Genomic DNA, 12,029 nt, shown 5'->3' on the forward strand with positions numbered 1-12,029 from the left:
ATATTAAATCATTAGAAAGAGGTGATATAGGATCGGAAGGTGCAGAATCTTTATGGGTTGAGCTAAGAAATCGCAGGGGTAAAAGGACCCTGATGGCAGTTATTTATAGGCCTCCAAACAGCTGCAGTGATGTGGACTACAAATTACAACAAGAAATAGAAAAGGCTTGTCAGAAGGGCGGTGTTATGATAATTGTGGAGGATTTTAACATGCGAGTGGATTGGGAAAATCAGGTTGGCACTGGATCTCAAGAGAGAGAATTTGTAGAATGTCTGCGAGATGGCTTTTTAGAACAGCTTGTTGTTGAGCCTACTAGGGGATCGGCTGTACTGGACTGGGTATTGTGTAATGAACCGGAGGTGATTAGAGTGATTGAGGTAAAGGAACCCTTTGGAGGCAGTGATCATAACATGATTGAGTTCACTGTGAAATTTGAAAAAGAGAAGCTGAAATCTGATGTGTTGGTATTTCAGTGGAGTAAAGGAAATTACAGTGGCATGAGAGAGGAACTGGCCAAAGTTGACTGGAAAGGGACACTGGCGAGAAAGGCGGCAGAACAGCAGTGGCTGGAGTTTATGCCAGAAGTGAGGAAGGTGCAAGACATATATATTCCAAAAAATAAATTTTCGAATGGAAAAAGGATGCAACCATGGTTGACAAGAGAAGTCAAAGCCAAAGTTAAAGCAAAGGAGAGGGCATACAAGGAAGCAAAAATTAGTGGGAAGACAGAGGATTGGGAAGTTTTTAAAACCTTACAAAAGGAAACTAAGAAGGTCATTAAGAGGGAAAAGATTAACTATGAAAGGAAGCTAGCAAATAATATCAAAGAGGATACTAAGAACTTTTTCAAGTATATAAAGAGTAAAAGACAGGTGAGAGTAGATATAGGACCAATAGAAAATGATGTTGGAGAAATTGTAATGGGAGATGAGGAGATGGCAGAGGAACTGAACTAGTATTTTGCATCAGTCTTCACTGAGGAAGACATGAGCAGTATACCGGACACTCAAGAGTGTCAGGGAAGAGAAGTGTGCGCAGTCACAATTACGACAGAGAAAGTACTCAGGAGGCTTAATAGTCTAAAGGTAGATAAATCTCCCGGACCAGATGGAATGCACCCACGTGTTCTGAAGGAAGTAGCTGTGGAGATTGTGGAGACATTAGCGATGATCTTTCAAAAGTCGATAGATTCTGGCATGATTCTGGAGGACTGGAAGATTGCAAATGTCACTCTACTATTTAAGAAGGGGGCAAGGAAGCAGAAAGGAAATTATAGACCTGTTAGCTTGACATCGGTGGTTGGGAAGTTGTTGGAGTCGATTGTCAAGGATGAGGTTACAGAGTACCTGGAGGCATACGACAAGATAGGCAGAACTCAGCATGGATTCCTTAAAGGAAAATCCTGCCAGACAAACCTATTACAATTTTTGGAGGAAATTACCAGTAGGCTAGACAAGGGAAATGCAGTAGATGTTGTATATTTGGATTTTCAGAAGGCCTTTGACAAGGTGCCACACGTGAGGCTACTTAACAAGATAAGAGCCCATGGAATTACGGGAAAGTTACATACGTGGATAGAGCATTGGCTGATTGGCAGGAAACAGAGTGGGAATAAAGGGATCCTATTCTGGTTGGCTGCCAGTTACCAGTGGTGTTCCACAGGGATCAGTGTTGGGGCCGCTTCTTTTTACATTGTACATCAACGATTTGGATTATGGAATAGATGGCTTTGTGGCTAAGTTTGCTGACGGTACGAAGATAGGTGGAGCGACCGGTAGTGCAGAGGAAACAGAGAGTCTGCAGAGAGGTGTGGATAGATTGGGAGAATGGGCAAAGAAGTGGCAAATGAAATACAATGTTGGAAAGTGTATGGTTATGCACTTTGGCAGAAGAAATAAACAGGCAGACTATTATTTAAATGGGGAAAGAATTCAAAGTTCTGAGATGCAACGGGACTTGGGAGTCCTCGCACAGGATACTCTTAAGGTTAACCTCCAGGTTGAGTTGGTAGTGAAGAAGGCGAATGCAATGTTGGCATTCATTTCTAGAGGAATAGAGTATAGGAGCAGGAATGTGATGTGCTCTATAAGGCACTGGTGAGACCTCACTTGGGCAGTTTTGGTCTCCTTATTTAAGAAAGGATGTGCTGACGTTGCAGAGGGTACAGAGAAGATTCATAAGACTAAGGAGCAGAAGTAGGCCATTCAGCCCATCGAGTCTTCTCCGCCATTTTATAATGAGCTGATCCATTCTCCTATTTAGTCCCACTCTCCCACCTTCTCACCATAACCTTTGATGCCCTGGCTACACAGATACCTGTCAATCTCTGCCTTAAATACACCCAATGACTTGGCCTCCACTGCTGCCCATGACAACAAATTCCATAGATTCACTACCCTCTGACTAAAAAAATTTCTTCACATTTCTGTTCTGAATGGGCGCCCTTCAATCCTTTAGTCATGCCCTCTCGTACTGGACTCCCCAATCATGGGAAACAACTTTGCCACATCCACTCTGTCCATGCCTTTCAAAAATCGAAATGTTTCTATGAGGTCTCCCCTCATTCTTCTAAACTCCAAGGAATACAGTCCAAGAGCGGACAAACGTTCCTCATATGTTAACCCCCTCATTCCCGGAATCATTCTAGTGAATCTTCTCTGTACCCTCTCCAATGTCAGAACATCCTTTCTTAAATAAGGAGACCACAACTGCCCACAGTACTCCAAGTGAGGTCTCACCATCGCCTTATAGAGCCTCAACATCACATCCCTGCTCCTATACTCTATTCCTCTAGAAATGAATGCCAACATTGCATTCGCCTTCTTCACTACTGACTCAACCTGGAGGTCAACTCTAAGGGTATCCTGTACGAGGACTCCCAAGTCCCATTGCATCTCAGAACTTGAATTCTTTCCCCATTTAAATAATAGTCTGCCCGTTTATTTTTTCTGCCAAAGTGCAGAACCATACACTTTCCAACATTGTACTTCATTTGCCACTTCTCTGCCCATTCTTCCAATCTATCTAAGTCTCTCTGCAGACTCTCTGTTTCCTCAGCACTACCGACTCCTCCACCTATCTTCGTATCGTCAGCAAACTTAGCCACAAAGCCATGTATTCCATAATCCAAATCGTTGATGTACAATGTAAAAAGAAGCGGCCCCAACACGGACCCCTGTGGAACACCACTGGTAACTGGCAGCCAACCAGAATAGGATCCCTTTATTCCCACTCTCTGTTTCCTGCCAATCAGCCAATGCTCTATCCACGTATGTAACTTTACCGTAATTCCATGGGCTCTTATCTTGTAAAGTAGCCTCATGTGTGGCACCTTGTCAAAGGCCTTCTGAAAATCCAAATATACAACATCCACTGCATCTCCCTTGTCTAGCCTACTGGTAATTTCCTCAAAATTTCACTAGAATGATTCTGGGAATGAGAGGGTAACATATGAGGAACGTTCATCCGCTCTTGGGGTGTATTCCTTGGAGTTTAGAAGAATGAGGGGAGACCTCGTAGAAACATTTCGAATGTTGAAAGGCATGGACAGAGTGGATGTGGCAAAGTTGTTTCCCATGATGGGGGAGTCTAATACGAGAGGGCATAACTTAAGGATTGAAGGGCGCCCATCAGAACAGAAATGCGAAGAAATTTTTTTAGTCAGAGGGTGGTGAATCTATGGAATTTGTTGCCACGGGCAGCAGTGGAGGCCAAATCATTGGGTGTATTTAAGACAGGGACTGATAGGAATCTGAGTAGCCAGGGCATCAAAGGTTATGGTGAGAAGGCGGGGGAGTGGGACTAAATGGGAGAATGGATCAGCTCATGATAAAATGGCGGAGCAGACTCCTTGGGCCGAATGGCCGACTTCTGCTTCTTTGTCTTGTGGTCTAAGTAACAAGCAGAATGGACATAGGAGAGGCAATAGATGTCATTTACTTGGATTTTCAGAAGTCATTTGATAAAGTGAGGCTGCTTAACAAAATATGGCCTTACAAGAAAGTTACTAGCATGGATCAAGGAATGGATGATAGGCAGGAGGCAGCAAGTGGGAATATAGGGAGCCTTTTTTGGTTGGCTTCATGACTAGAGGTGTTCCTTAGGGGGTCAGTATTGGGACCGCTATTTTTCACATTGTCAATGATTTAGATAATGGAATTGATGGCTTTATGGCAAAGTTTATGGATGATATAAAGACAGGTGGAGGGGTAGCTGGTGCTGAGGATGCAATGTGATTGCAGCAGGACTTAAGACAAATTGGAAGAATGGGCAAAAAAGTGGCAGATGGAATACAGTGTTGGGAAATGTATGATAATACATTTTCGTAATACATTTTGGACTATTATCAAAATGGAGAGAAAGTAAAAACATCAGAGGTGTAGAAGGACTTAGGAGTCTTCATGCATGACTCCCAGAAGATTCATTTACAGGTTAAGTCTGTGGTAAGAGCAGCAAATGCAACATTGGCATTTATTTCAAGGGGAATAGAATATAAAAGCAAGGAGACAATGCTGAGCCTTTATAAGACACTTGTCAGCCCACACTTGGAATATTGTCAACAGTTTTGGACCCAATATCTCAGAAAGGATGTGTCATCATTGCAGAGGTTCTGACGATGATTCCAGGAATGAAGGTGCTAACATATGAGGAGCATGTGGCAGCTTTGGGCCTGTACTTACTAGAATTTAGAAGCGTGGGGATCTCATTGAAACCTACTGAATGTCCAAAGGACTAGATAAGGTGTATGTGGATAGGATGTTTCCTATGGCGTTGGTATCCTGAACTTGTGGGTACAGCCTCAAAATTGAAGGGTGACCTTTTTGGAACAGGGGTAGGAGGATTTTTTTCAGCCAGAAAGCAGTGAATCTATGGAATTCTCTGCCATAGACTATGGTGGAGGCCAAGTCCATGGGTATTTTTAAAGTGGAAGTTAATAAATTCCTGATTGGTGAGGGCATCAAAGGATATGGCAAGAAGGCAGGTGTATGGGATTGAGTGAGATCCAGGATTAGCTATGATGGGATGATGGAGCAGACTCGATGGGCTTAATGGTCTAATTCTGCTCCCATGTCTTGTGCTCATACCACCTTGAACCAAGATAATTTTGCATCCAGTTAGTTGGGTCAGCCTGCTTCCGACATGATCTCTGTGCCAGCCAACTATGTTGGACTTCGTAAGAGGCCTTGCCAAAGCTTGTGATGATATTCATCACCCTGCCATTGACAATCCTCTTTATCATCTCTTCAAAAAAACTTAAAACAAATTCATTAGACATGATAGCTCATGCTCAAAACTATGCTATCCCCAATCAGTCCTGGCAGTGACTCCCATCCTGATATTAGGCTCACCTGTATGGTTCCCTGGATTGTCCTTGCAGTTCTTAAATAAAGGCACAACATTAGCCATCCTTATCTTCTGGTATGTCACCAATAGCTAATAGAACAGCACAGGAACCAACCCATCAGTCAACAATGACAATACAAAAGTCTCTGCCGGAATGCAGCAATTTCTTTCTTAGTTTCTGCAATATCCCAAGATAAACATGGTCAGGCCCAAGAGATTTACCCATCTTTATGTTCTTTAATACTTCCAGCACCCCCTCTGTTATAAAATGGATATTTCAAGACTACACTAATCTTTTTTCCAAATTCCTTAGCTTCCATGGTTTTCTGTACAGTAAATACTGCTCTTAATAGACTGTCATATGTCCTTCCCAATTTTCCTCTTAAGTACATCCCTCAAACTCCTGAAGGGATTGCTTGATCCCTAGCTGACATATTCCACATCAGAACTTCAAAGGTCCCCAAGAACATGAGTTCTGTGATCTTGCTAGACTTGTGCTTTGCTAACAGGAACATGCATGCCCTGAAATCTTCCCATCTCACTTTTAAAATTCACCCACTTACCATGTCCCTTTACTTGCAAAACCCCTCTCCCAATTCACTTTCACGTTGTGGTGGTTACATGCACCTACTGGCCCAGTCCTTCTTGATGAAACAAACTGTGGACTATAGACAAATAACTACATTTTGTTCTGTAGTTGTTTGATGGCACACCTTCAGCTACTGTCTCTGGTGGTAGGGACATCAATAATTCTAAGTGTTAATATTGCGCCAAGAGTATTGCTTTGATCTGTATAGTGTTGTGCTATTGTACATCATACATCCAGCAAGTCATAAGGTATTCTGGCATGTTTATGGCCTATAGAAAACACTTGGAGTGTCAGAAGACAAGACCTGTTCTTGGAGCAACAATTATGAGCTGATCATGTTCAGCATTTGGTCACTGCTGACCACGAGGATGTCAAAGGCATAGGGCTTGATGATAATAGCATTTAATGTCAACATCAAGTGGGTTATTAAACACTCACCTTGCTGTTAAAGGTCATTGCCTGGCACTTCAGCAGAACAAATATTACTAACCCAATCTTGAATGTTGTCTCAGTCTTGCTGTATACTATAATGGCTGTTGCATTTGAGTTGTGAAGGGAATTGAACATCATGTTACACTGGTGAACATTCCCATCCTGTCCTCCTGATGGAAGGATGACCACTGATGAACCAGCTAGACTATGCACTGAATAATTCCCATAATGTCATATGGCTAGGATATTTGATCTTTGATAATCATAATCATCTTCATTCTTACTAGGATCCCTGGTACCACACTTGTTCAAATACAGCCTTGATACTGCACATCAGCCAGGTGATACCATCTATGGTGGAGGTAGCATCATGCTTACAGGGATGCTTTTCCTGTAGGGAAAGCAGGGACTGCAAATCTGGTTAGGATTGATGGGAAGATCAATGCTGCTAAATACAGATATCCTGGAGAAAAACGCTCCAGCCTCTACCAGAAAGAAACTCAAGAGCAAGTTCATCTTTCAGCAGGCAACTACCCAAAGCACACTGCCACTGCAAACATGGAGTGACTTCAATTGAAGAAAATTGATGTGCTTGAGTGGCTCAGTCAGAGTCCTGACCTTAACCCAACTGAACAACTCTGGCAAGGCCTCAAGATTGCAGTCCACCACCACACCCGAACTAACCTGGCACAGCTTAAGCAACTTTACAAGGAGGAATGGGCAAATCCTTCTCCATCACATCGTGCAAAACTAATAGAGACACACACACAAGATTACTGGCTGTAATAGCTGCAAGAGATGGTTCAACTAAGTACTGAGCAAAGGGAGATAAATACTTTTGAACTGACATTTCTGTTTTTGATTTTTTAGTTTTTCATGCTTTAACATTTTGCTCGTTTTTCTGGGCTCTACTGTGAAAAAAAAAGGAGTATGTCATTCACAAATAAAAATTCTCAGTTAACTTGATCAAAATCCCTGGTTGTAATACTTATTTATGTGAACCAAGGGTTGAGGGCTGAATACTTTAACAAGGCATGGTTTACCAAGATGCTACTTGATTTAGAGAGCATGTCTTTTGAGGGTGGGGTGATCAAGCTCAGTCTTTTAAGAGTGTTGAGAGAGATAACTTGATAGAACTGTGCAAGACAATAAAAGGCATTGATAGAGTAGACAGCTAGAGACTTCTACCCCCAGGGCAGAAATGGCTAATACAAAGGGACATAATTTTAGAGTAATTGGAGGAAAGTTTAAAAGGGATGTCAGAGGTTTCTTTACACAGAGATACTGGGGCATATGGTAGCATAGGCAGATATGGACAGTTAGGAAACTCTTAAACATGGATGAAAGAAAATAAAGGGCTACGTGGGAAAGAAGGGTTACATTGAACTCAGAATAGGTTAAAAGGTCAGAACATTGTGGGCTTGTTCCCAAAGATTTTTAATTTTGCCTATAGGAACATTTTTCATCCATAAATATTGGATATTGAACCATCATAAAAAGGTTTCAGATTAAAAATTACATCTAATAAGTCCCTTATTGGAACTTAAATAAAAGTATATAATTGAGAACATAGAAAGACTTCCATCTCTGAGGAAACTTGGAATGAAATTTTTAAATTGGTGAACACTTCATCGTTATGTGTCCGTCATTCCCTCTTACAATTTAAAATGGTTCATAGGGCTCACATGTCTAAAGATTAGCTATCTCATTTTTATTCGGATATATCTCCTTTCTGTGATATATGTAATAATGGAGAAACTTCATTAATTCACATGTCTTAACATGTCCGAGCCTTGAAAGATATTGGAAGTATTCCAAACTTTCTCAGTGCTTTTCAAGGTAAATTTTAAAGCCTAACCCTTTGACTGCATTATTTGGTATTGTTGGAGGAAAAGACTTTATTTTGGAGATACCTGATATGCATATTTTGACTTTTATTTCTCTTATAGCTGGGAGGGCGCTCTTGCTTAAATGGAAGGATGCTGCTCTGCCCACTCATGCTCAATGGTTACTTGATGTTATGTCATGCTTAAATTTAGAGAAGATCCGTTGTTCAGTTTTTGAATCTAGCCAAGACTTTTATACATTGTGGGGACCATTTTTGAGTTATTTTCAAAACTTTTGATTTGTTGTAAAAGTACAGATGGTGGCTAATATACATTGTACTATGTGGTAAGGTTCCCCCCCTCCTTTTTTTTCTTGCTTTTCCTAACAGCTCTGACTTTGGTAGTGGGTTTAGATTTTTTTTTTCTGTATAACAAAATAATATTTCAATATTACAATTTAATCTATTTTTTATGAATACAGTTTTGTGATTGTAACTGTATGTTTAATATATTTGGTACTATTTTATTTTTTTCTTTTGTCTTATTATATCTTCTTGGACTCTGTATTCCTTTATGCAGTAACTAATAAAAATATCGAAAGAGAACATCGTGGGCTGAAGTGTCTGTAACGGGCTCAACTGGTCTACTCAGGGCCAGTCCGGTTTATAGAAATTTGCCTTGCAGAATTAACAAATCATAACACAAAGATCTGTGATACAGAAAGTTTATTTTTGTGGGATTTGTGACTCACTGCCTCCTGCCTGTCAGCCATTCCTTGATGCATGCCAATATCTTTCCTGTAACACCAGAGGATTTTACGTTAAGCAGCCTCACGTGTGGCATCTTATCAAATGCCTTTTGAAAATCCAAGCAAATAACATCCACTGCCTCTCCGTTGTTCACTCTGCTTGTAAATTCGTTGAAGAACTCTTAACAGATTTGCCAGGCAAGTTTTCCCTTTATAGAGACTTATTTTATCATTAGTCTCCAAGTACCGTGAAACCTCACCCTTAGTAATAGACTCCAACACTTTCCCAACCACTGAAGTTAGGCTAACTGGCTTATAATTTCGTTTCTTTTCCCTTCCTCCCTTCTTAAAGACTGAAGTGACATTTGCAATCTTCCAGTCCTCCGGGCCCATGCCAGAATCAAGTGATTCTTGAAAGATCATGACCCATCTAATCCATTATCTCTTTAGCAACCTCTCTCAGGTCTCTGGAATATAGTCCATCTGGCTCAGATGACTTAACCACCTTAAGACCTTTGGAGTTTGCCTAGCATTTTTTCTCCTTTCTAATAGCAATGGCACTCACTCCTGCTCCTTGACACTCGTGGACCTCTAGTACACTGCTAGTGTCTTGCACAATGAAGACTGATACAAAGTACCCATTAAGTTCATCTCCCATTTCTTTGTCCCCCATTACTAACTCACCAGCAACATTTTCCAGTGGTCCAATATCAGCTCTCAACTCCCTTTTACCCTTTGTATAACTGAAAAAGCTTTTGGTATCCTGCTTTATTGGCTAGTTTGCCTTTATATTTCATCTTTTCCCTTCTTATAGCTATTTTAGTTGCTTTTTGTTGGATTTTAAAAGCTTCCCAATCATCCAAGTTCCCACTCACGTTTGTTACATTATATGCCCTTTCCTTGGTTTTTATGCAGTCCTTAATTTACCCTGCCATATGAGAACAATTTATTCTGTGGAACATATCTACCTTGTGCCTTGTGCTCAAATATTGTGCCTCTGGTCAACAACAAAATGCATCATTATTGTTAATTATCCATTTGAAATATAACTGATGTTACCCTTTTCAATGCCCAAAAAAATTGTTGGAGTAAACTGGAGTGAAGGGACTCAGCACAGGACAGATGGTGAAAAGGCAAAGACAGTGTGCAGTCAGACAGTCAGGAAAGGCAGGCAGATGATAGGACATAATTGCAGCCAACAGTGCAAGTATCAGTACATTACAGATGCAGAATCAAAGGGGTAGCAAATACAGTACTGAGAATGTTATATCTCAATGCATGGAGTGTAAGAAATAAGGTGGATGATCTTGCTGCAATATTACAGATTGCCCGGTATGATGTAGTGACCATCACTGAACCATGGCTGAAGGATAGTTGTAGTTGGGAGCAGAATATCCAAGGTTACATGTTGTATCGGAGGGATAGGAAGGTAGGCAGAGGGGATGGCACGGCAGGGGGTAGGAAGATGTGACATAGTTTTGGAAAATGTTGAATCCTTGTGGGTTGAGTTAAAAAACTGCAAGGATAAAAGGACACCGATGGCAATTATATGTAGGACTCTCAACAGTAGCTGGGATTGGACGACAGACTACAAAAGGAAATAGAAAAGGTGTGCCAGAAGGGCAACGTGATGATAGTCATGGGAGATTTCAACATGCAGTTTGATTGGGAAAATCAGGCTGGTAACGAATCTTAAGAAACTGAGTTCGTTGAATGCCTACGAGGTGGCTTCTTAAAGCAGTTTTTTTGTTGCGTCTACTAGGGGATCCGCTATACTGGACTGGATGTTATGTAATGGAATGGAGGTGAAAAGGAACTCTTAGGAGCCAGTCATCACCATATGATTGAGTTCAACTTGAAATTAAATAGGAAGACATAGTGTGACGAAAGACCAAGTTATCAGAAGATTGAAGCTGATGAGAGAGATAAGAAAGACAAAAGGGAAAAAAACATTCAAAATGTTAATGAGAGAGCAGAGAGATTAATGAAAAGCGACACAGTTCCGAGTATTGACAGACCGGTTGCTTTGAACCTGAACTGTTTGAAGTTTGATGGACAGGCAATACCCCAGCAGGGGGATAAAAGGAACAGGTTCGCTAAGGCAAGACAGACACCACGAGATCACGAGATAACGAGACCCTGGAAGAGCGGTGTGCCCCCACAAGTTGGTGGGAGTTTTGGAGGTCTGGTCACGGGACTGACCATAGACGCACAGGGTGAAAAGGTACGATCGGCAGGAACCTGGTGTGCGTGTTCGCCCTTGCCTGGGTGCCGGGTTCACCGCGGAAGAACGATCGTATCCGGAACAGAGGGGTCACAGTCGGTGACCTCAGAAGACATTAAAAGGGCTCACGCCGAAAGCTAACTGCGAGGAACATCAAAGGTCTGTGAATCCAAATTTGCATTCGCTCTCTCTCTCTCCGACGGCACAACAGCGATTACTGCAAACTGTACTCAGCTGAACTGAACTCTGCGTCACTTGAGACTGATCATTTTACCCCTGGACTGCGATAGAGCTTGATTGATTCCTATTATCCTAGTTCTGTGTACATGCATGTTTTATCATTGCTAACCTGTTGCATTTATAACCTTATGATTAGAGTACTGTGTTACTTATTTCTTTAATAAAACTTCCTTAGTTCCAGTAATCCAGACTCCAACTAAGTGGTCCATTTCTGCTGGTTTGGCAACCCAGTTACGGGGTACGTAACAATAGTTTAAAATAGCAGTATTTCAGTGGAGTAAAGGAAATTACAGTGGTATGAGAGAGAAGTTGGCTAAAGTAAAATGGAAGGAAATGCTGGCAAGGATGACAGCAGAGCACCAATGGCATGAGTTTCTGGGAAAATAAGGAAGCTGCAGGATAGATGTATTCCAAAAATGAAGAAACACTCAAATAGCAAAATAGTACAACCATGGCTGACAAGAAAAGTCAAAGCAAAAGGGAGGGCATACAATACAGCAAAAATTAGTGGGAATTTGAGGATTAGGAAGCTTTTAAAAACCTACAGAGAGTAACTAATAGAATCATTAGGAGGGAAGAGACAAAGTATGAAAGCAACCTAGCAAAAAAGATCAAAGTGGAGAGTGA

Source organism: Mobula hypostoma, chromosome 7 (assembly GCF_963921235.1).
Source record: "Mobula hypostoma chromosome 7, sMobHyp1.1, whole genome shotgun sequence".
Classification (NCBI taxonomy): domain Eukaryota; kingdom Metazoa; phylum Chordata; class Chondrichthyes; order Myliobatiformes; family Myliobatidae; genus Mobula; species Mobula hypostoma.